A 9,144-nucleotide genomic window follows, 5' to 3' on the forward strand; every position below is an offset into this window, starting at 1 on the left:
GCAGTGCTGGGATCTGAACTCAGGGCCTAGCAGGCCCAATTCATGATTGGATGAGTGTGAGCACAGAAGCCTCTAGCCTATGAAGCTATCAGGTGGTTCCCATGCACTGAGATCAAGCCCCAAGTTTAGCCAAAACAGCAATACATGGATAGGCAGAAGGTTTTATACAAATAAATATATATTGTTGAAGAGTTCCAGAGCTGTCTATCTATGACAGAATAACATCTACTACGTTCCTACCAACTTTTAGGTATTTATTATATCTCCATTGAAAAAATATTATTCTTTTCATGCTTAATAAACTATTAATTAAGGTCAATCAACATCCTAGGATTATTGCATCCAATTTTAGACTAGACAAATGCATGAACTACTCTTTCAATCTGTATTCTTATGCATATGAATGAATCTCTTGTGATCTCCTGCCATTAGTGTGTAAGGATTAGGATTTGAACCCAGAGCCTATGTTGACATGTTGGCTTATGGCTTCCCTGATAGCCTGCCAGCCATCAGCAATGGCAGGGCAGGTCCACTTTGAAACCATGTCATTCAGACCCAGGATGGTCACCATGCAAGGAAAAACTTGTAAAACCCTGAGCCCTCTACAGCTCCCCACTTTTTGTGCTCATTTTTTCTTCCTGCAAACCCTCTGGGCCGAGGGTCCCAGGATCAGCTTTGGGTCCCGAGGCTGCACCCCATCCTAGGGCGAGTGAAGCTGAGTCAGAGTTGTCATGACCTGAGTTCAAGCCCCGTAGTTGGCAAAATTAATTAACTAATTAATTCATTAATTAACCAACTAACTAACTAAATTGAAATAATAAAGCTCCTTGGTTTGGAATTTCTTCCAGTTTTCTTTCCTAGCCTGGGATTTGAACTCAGAGTCTTGATGAATCCGTAGCAATGTGATGGAAAGCTCAGAGTTGCCATTACTTGAGTTCAAACCCCATGCCAAGCCAAAAATAAATGATTAAGTCACTGACCTCAGCAGGGAAGTTAGTTGTGAAGATGGGAGGGAAGGGATGGTAGGGGAGAAACAAATGAGGAGACAACAATGCTCAATAGGAAATGTACTCATTACTTTGCTCATGTAACTGTGACCCCTCTGTACAACATTTTTAAATGAAAAACGTACAAAAAATGATGTAGTGCTCAAGAAGCACTTTGGGGGTAAGGGATGGATGTCTGAATAGCTGTACAAAATTCTACACTGATTTTTTTCAGTGTTCAGTTTGGAACTGAATAAACGTAACTGTTTCTGTTACAAATATTAAGTCACTGTCTTGGAACTGGGGCCAGTATTTCTGCCATTGCTGGGGTTTGAGCTCACTGTCTAAGTAACTCTTTTGCACCGTGGGTGAAGGCTAATCTCCTTGTCCTTGAGGGAAAGATTTTCAAGTTACTGTTCCCAGGGCCAGAGTTAAGGCCCTGCAATTGAAAAAAATATTTGTATACATGTGTAATATAAGATATATAAGTACATATGTATGTTTATTTCATAGTATGATTATTATTGATTTTGTATTTAATTTTTTTATTCATTTAATTGTTTATTTATTTAGTATTATTATACACATAATATTTATTATGTTGTGTACATATATTATAAAATTATACACAATAATTCAGTACATTGACTCATTTTCATTAATACTTTATTAAGTGTTGAAACATGATACATAATTAAATGGAGGCATTTGTCAAGTCATCACATGGTTAGAGTATGTCCCTAGTATGAGTTTTGTCTTATTTATCTTGGACAGCTTCCTATAGGGATTTGTTTAGATGATTTATACTCAGAAGCCTTTTCTTGTGGACAGGCAAGTTGAGGGATAAAATCGTAAGGTTGGGGCTGGGAATGTAGCTTAGTGTTAGAGAGCTTGCTCAGCATGCTTGAATGCCAGGGTTTGAATCCTCAGTGCCACATACTCAGAAAAAGCCAGAAGCTGTGGTGTGGTTCAAGTGGTAGAGTGCTAGCATTGAGAAAAAGAAGCTCAAAGACAGTACCCAGGCCCTAATTTGAAGCCCCAGGTCTGGCAAAACAATACGCCAGATTCCAGTGGCTCTGGAAACCTACTTTCTCAGGAGGCTGAGATCTTAAGATCACAGTTTGAAGACAGCCTAGGGAAGGAAAGCCTGTTAGACTCTTACCTCCAATGAACCATCAAAAAACCCCATGTGGCACTGTGGGTCAAGTGGTAGAGTGTTTGCCTTGAGCTGAAGGGCTCACGGACAGCGCCCAGGCTTCAGTTTGAGACACACACTGGAAAAAGAGTGAGGGATAATCAAAGTAATTTACCTATTTGCCATTTATGAGAATATGGTTTGGAAAATGAATGCTGATGTACACCAGATTTGGAGTCAGCCCTCAAGGTTCAAGTGTAGCAATCCATAATCCCAGCCTCTCAGATTCTAGCATTATAAACTTGTGTCCTACAAGGTTCTGAAAGGCACATTGTTGAAAGGCTTAATATGCTCCCCAAGCCCTTTGTGATAAGCAGTTGACTTGTATTGTCAAGATCATTACAGTTCTGACCCTAGCAGAGAACCAATAGCTTACACCCATCACCCTAACTCAGGAGGCTGAGGTCTCTATCACAGGGGGAAACCAGCCAAGGCAGGGAAGTGTAGGACATTCTGGCTTCCTGTTCTGAAAGGTCAGATGCTCAAGAAATTCCTGTGTTTCGATTGGTGATGAGAAGTTACTTGCACTCTAAATGTTCTTGGAGTTCTTGAGCTACAGAAGAAGGAAAGAAATATTATTGACCCAATTGGGGTTCAAATGAAATTCTCAGGATCCAAGCCCTAGCTCTGTTAGCAGGAAGAACTCAAGAGTAACACTGTATTTGAAGCACAGCAAACAGTTTCAAAAGCCAGGCCAGGTGCAGAGAACTAGGCCTGCAGGATTAGGAGGCCGAATGTACACACTCAACAGGGAAGTGAGCTGCAAAACCACTTCATTCATTCCAGGCACAGCCAGCAATGGGAGAAACCTGAAACATTTGTTAGAGTTACAGCAGGGTCAGGCTTCTCTCAGTCTCTTCAAACGATGACTAATTAAATTTCCTCCCTCAGGTGAAGGGAGCCTCAGGCTATCTTTAGGTTACCTATAGAGAGCCAGTTTAGTGGGGAAGAGGAGAGGAACAGAATTGAAAACCCTGCTCTCTGGTCTTAAGGTGTGGGTTTTTGACTCTCCATTTTTCAGGTTTGAAGGCCCTTCTATCTCTGCCAGTCCATTCTCCTTACTACATTCTCCACATCATTAATGCAAACCCACAGTCCAAGGAGGAGCAGGGCCATTTCTCTTCTGTCTCCAAGCATCTGAGTTAGACCCTGGCTCTGCCCTCTTGACTCTGGGGCTCTTGGCTGCCTGAGAAGTGGGACAGAGACAGTCATCCTGATCTGCGTTTGTGTGAAGGTGATTCTGGAGTCCTGGAACACTGCAGAAAGACTCGTGACTGGGAAGTGGTCCCTTCTTTCCTTCTGATGTCAAAAACAGATTCATCTATCAGCTTTCTTCCTTCTTTCTTTTCTTCCTTCCTTCCTTCCTTCCTTCCTTCCTTCCTTCCTTCCTTCCTTCCTTCCTTCCTTCTTTCTTTCTTTCTTTCTTTCTTTCTTTCTTTCTTTCTTTCTTTCTTTCTTTCTTTCTTTCTTCCTTCCTTCCTTCCTTCCTTCCTTCCTTCCTTCCTTCCTTCCTTCCTTCTTTCTTTCTTTCTTTCTTTCTTTCTTTCTTTCTTTCTTTCTTTCTTTCTTTCTTTCTTTCTTTCTTTCTTTCTTTCCTTCTTTCCTTCTTTCCTTCTTTCTCTCTCTCTCTCCCTCTCTCTCTCTTTCTCTTTTTTTCTTTCTATCTACCTATCTTCCTGACTAGGTACCTATCTCTTTGCCAGTTGTTGGGTTGAACTCAAGGCCTGGGCACTGTCTCTAGCACTCTGCTACTTGAGCCACAGCACATATTCTGACTTTGTCTGTGTACGGGTGTCTGAAGAATCGAACCCAGGCCTTCTTGCATGCTAGGCAAGCACTCTCTCGTTAATCCATATTCCTAGCCCCTTCATTTTTTCCTAATGGTAGTTTTTGCATAAGTATGCTACGATTTTATTTTCTCAAGTTTAATTTTCTGAATACCGGTTACTTCCAAGAGACCTGATCTTCTCTTCCCCTGCCTGATTTGTGATTGTTCCTGCATTGCCCTCATGATAAAATGTAAATAAAGGCTGCTGAAAGCTTCAGTGTGCATCATATAAAAACACAGGCCTAGAACCCTGGAAGAGAAAAGCAATGGGCCTGAAATGAAGAGAATGATGCAGTATGCACAACTAGCATATCTGAAAAATAAACCAGTAAATAAAAGCAGAGTTTGCACTATGGGGGAGGTAATTTACATACACACATAAGTAGGTAGGGCACTGATACATAAACTTGGCCTTCTCTTTTTGAATTTTTTTGTGGCCATCCCAGGGCTTAAACTCAGGGGCCGATGTGTTCCTGAGCTGCTTTGCTCAAGGCTGAGGCTCTACCACCACCACAGCTCCACTTCCCGCCAGCTGGTAGTTAATTGGACATAAGCAATTCCCAGGCTTTCCTGACTGTCTGGATTGTATCTCCTGCTCAGTTTTCTCTCTCAAAGCTGGAGCTCTACCCTCTGGGCCACTGCTCTACTTCTGGTTCTCTGGTGGTTTATTGGAGAAAATAGTCTCAGAGACTCTCCTGCTCAGCTGACTTGAATGGCTTTCTCCTGAGGAGGCTTCAAGTGGTTTCCTCAGGGATTCACCAAGGAGCTTCTCCACACAAACCCTTAGTCTAAATTTCGAGGAGTACTAGAGAAAAATGGAAATATTGTTATACCGCAGTCGCAGGACCCCCACCAAAAAGACCACCGAGAATCAGACTTTACAGCTGTTGCAAGGTTTTATTTAAACGTGCTGCATCTCAGGCCTTGTCCTACACTCCTACACAGTAGCACCTAGGAGGAGCGCCCCAAGGTAAAGATTTACAGGGTATATAAAGTCACACAACCAACCAGGTGTTTGTAGTACCACCATGTGTTGCTCTGCTAGAAATAAGCAACAAGTGGTCACTGCCTCAAAACTTTAACCCTTCATTCCCCCCCTTGACTTATGGTCCTGGAACATAATCTCGTGGCTCCAGCCTTAAACTGAACTCCAACAGCTCTTGATCTTGAACGGGTTAGCCCTATTATTAAACAACTATACCAATAACAATCAGTTCATTTTTCTTTTCTTGAGGTGTATGCAGACTGGTTGGGTAAGATGCTTGGAGACTTCCCATGTTTCCCCATGCTTGTCCAGGGCAAAGGGGTCAGCCAGTCTGGCATGGGAGCAGTGGATCCAAGCAGCAATGCCACAGTAGCAGCAAGGCTACACACCAGTAGCACCATGTAAGGGTGGAACCATGTAAGGTCCCTTCCACAGTGGCTCCAGAGATCTCAGGTTTTGCCTTCGAACAAACACCCAGTGCCCTGGTTTAAGCAAATGGGGGTAGGAATAGAAGCAGAATCATATAATGCTCTAAGCTGGGGCCACATCCTCTTATGCCCCAGCTGTAAATAGACAAGCTTACACAGAAATTCAATATCATCCAAATCAGCAAGCAATTCAGTCTGAAGGATAGGGATAATGGGTTGAAGGTGTCCATACATTATTTCAAAAGGAGTAAAGCCAAGCTGATAGGGTGAATTTCCTACTCTAAACAGGGTAAAAGGAAGCAGCGATACCCAGTCTGCGCCAGTCTCAAAAGCCAATTTAGTTAAGGTCACTTTTAGAGTCTGATTCATTCTTTCTACCTGCCCTGAACTCTGGGGTCTATAAGCACAGTGCAATTTCCAATCCATCCCCTGTGCCGCGGCTATTCCCTGACTTACTTTTGGGACGAAGGCTGGTTCATTGTCTTACCAGATGGTGGATGGGAAGCCATACCTTAGTAGGATTTCTTCCAGGATTTCTTCCATATCTTCTTAGATATGACATGCCCAGTCTCATGCTTTGTTGGGTAGGCTTTAACCCATCCTGAAAAGGTGTCTACAAAAACTAGCAAATATTTATATCCAAATTTTCCAGTTTTAATTTCTGTGAAGTCTACTTCCCAATACACACCTGGCCTATCTTCATGGAGGCGAGCTCCTTTTGTAACCAGTTGATTAGGGGCATTGGTAAGCTGACAGGCTTTAAAATTTTTAACAATGTCCTCATTGAGTTGATTTCCTTGCCTGATTTTTACTTCTTAGTGTAGGAACAAGTCCTCCATTCTTTGGGTTCCCATGTGAGAGACCCGATGGATTCTCATAAGAATCCTCTTGCCCAATCGTTGTGGCAAGATAAGTTTTCTCTCACCAGTTTTCCCCCAGTCTTTATTTCTTTCTCTGTTTGGGGGTTTATAGGCCATTGAATTTTTCTTTATCCACTCCAAGTCTTCTTGGGAGTACTGAGGCTCAGGAGGCAAAGCTTGGGGCCCTGGGCCTACTTCTGCTTTGGGCTGGAGATCCACCTCCTTAGCTGCCTGATCGGCCAAGTTATTTCCTTTGGTTATTGAATCAGTTACCTTTCGATGGCCAGGACAGTAGATAATGGCAATATTTGCTGGTTCCCATAAGGCACGGATGAGCCTTAAAATTTCTTGTTCGTTTTTAATAGCCTTTCCCTAGGCTGTCAACACCCCCTCTCTTGGTAAATGGCTCCATGGACATACACAGTGGCAAATGCATACCGACTGTCCATGTAAATGTTTAGTCTCTTCCCTTTTCCCATCTGTAGGGCTTTTGTTAGTGCCACTAGTTCTTCTCTTTGTGCAGACATTCCCTGGAGGAGTTCTTCTGCCCACACTATCTCAGTGTCTGTGGTAACTGCTCCACCAGCGTACCTTTTTCCATCTCAAATGAAACTGCTGCCGTCTGTGAACCAGGTATGCTCGGTGTGCGATAGTGGTGAGTCCAACAAGTCTGGCCTCTTTTCTTTGGCCTGGTCACTCTTTTCACACTCAATTTCACATTCTCTGTCCTTCCTTTCCTGTCTTTGGTACTCTTTCTCTCTTATTGTAAACCTTTTCCGCTGTTGCTACTAGATCCCTAATAGACTTTTCACCAAGTCTGTCTAGAGCCTGCAACTTCTGCTTTATGTCTGGTGCAGTTTGATTTATATAGGCAAACATAATCATCTGAGCCGACTCCTGGGTCTCAAGATCATATGGGTATATTGACTAAAAGCTTCCCTGAGCTGCTCAAGATATGCTGCGGGACTTTCACTTCCTCCCTGTATAACATCATAAACTTTGGCCATATTAGTAGGTTGGCAAGTCTCTTCCTTGAGACCTGCCAACAGAGCCTGATGATAGACGAAGTGTCGCTCCCTACTTTCAACTGTATTGTAGTCCCATGTTGGTCAGATCTCAGGAAAATAGACAGTGATCAGGGCAGGATCCGTAATAGGTGCTCTTTTGGGGCCAGGGATATGTTTCCGGGCTGCTTCTTGTATACAGTCTCTCTCTTCGGTGGTAAAAATGACCTGTAAAAGCGGACTAAAATCATCCCAAGTGGGCTGATGAGTAAAGAGAACAAATTCAAGCAAACGAATTAAATCCTGGGGTTTCTCAGAAAAGGGGGCATTTTGGGTGTGCCAATTGTATAGATCACTGGTAGAAAATGGCCAATATTAGAGTTGCTGTTGACCATCCACATCCACAGGACCTATGGAGCATAAGGGAAAAACAGCTGCATTAGAAGGGGGATTGATCCCACGGCATCTTCGAGTGACTGGCTCCTCAGAAACGTTAAGGGCAGGTGCCGAGTGTTCTATAGCTCCCTCCTCCTCTTGATCATTCTCAGGTTCTGCAAAAGGAACCTGGAAAGGAGAGTATGGGGGAGGAAACATTTCTTCTTTCAAGTTATCTGGCTGAAAACCCAGGGGGTACCTTTTCTTTCCCTGTGTCTCAGTTTCTTTTTGTAAGTTTGGGGGCTAGATGGAGTGGTGCCTATGGTTTCCAGTCCTGTCAGACATACAGTCCAAAAAACAATAAACAGTACAAACAAAGCACATGCAGGCCTGACAGTTACAAAAAAAGCTTACAAAGTGGAGATCTCCCAAATTGGTCTACTGACTACTGTCATGGTGGGGTTCCACACCCACACCACACAGCAGAAGGAGCAGAGCCACAGTGGGCGAGTTGGGCCTCTCTTAGGAGGCCCTCTTGGTCAGTTCTGGCCCAACACTGAACCAACCTCCGCCGCCCCACAATTCACACGGTGGTGTTCCAAGGGCCGCCCCCCCTGCCCCACACAGCGGGGTTCCAAGGACCCCTGACCCACATGGCAGGGTTCCAAGGACCTCTGCCCCACAAGAGGATCTTGGACATCTCCTAGTTCCTCCAGGGTTGTGGTGAAAGGGCACCTGCTTCAACAACCCTTTACAAATCAGAGTGGCCATCCTCACAAAGGAAAATGAAAGTAAAACTGACAAATGACAGGACAAGACAAATTAATAAAGACAGCGCTGTTTTACCTTTGGAGTCTGAGATCTCGGAGGTCTTTGGGGGGATCCTGGACGAGCCCCCACTATTATGTTATACCCAGGTGGCAGGATCCCCACCAAGAAGACCATCAAGAGTCAGACTTTACAGCTGTTTTAAGGTTTTATTTAAATGGGCAGCAGCTCGGGTCTCATCCTACACTCCAACACAGTGGAGCCTAGGAGGAGAACCCCGAGCTAAAGATTTGCAGGGTTTATAAAGGCACACAACCAACCAGGTGTTTGGATTACCACCATATGTTGCTCTGCTAGAAACAAGCAACAAGCGGTCACTGCCTCAAAACTTTAACCCTTCACATGAAAAGGCTACTAGTGTGTTCTAGACACTTAAGGTTGGAGACACAAAGCACTCATAATTATTAGATTACTTTATAGGCTAAAGGGGCAATGCAGACTGTATGAGGATTGCTCCAGCTTTCGGTCCTCATATCCTGAGACAGTAAATTCACAGCAGCTCAATGCTAAGTAACAAAACTGGCATGTACTGTGGATATTTGCTCCCAAATCCTGTGACACTCATTTCTCACTTTTGGCTTCAAACCTGTGACCAGAAGGGAAGATGAAGAGGGAAAATCCTTCTCAGGGAAAGCAGCTGTAAAGAACATTGGGT

The sequence above is a fragment of the Dipodomys spectabilis genome, unplaced genomic scaffold, assembly GCF_019054845.1.
Source record: "Dipodomys spectabilis isolate Male_0828 unplaced genomic scaffold, ASM1905484v1 ptg000307l, whole genome shotgun sequence".
Lineage (NCBI taxonomy): Eukaryota > Metazoa > Chordata > Mammalia > Rodentia > Heteromyidae > Dipodomys > Dipodomys spectabilis.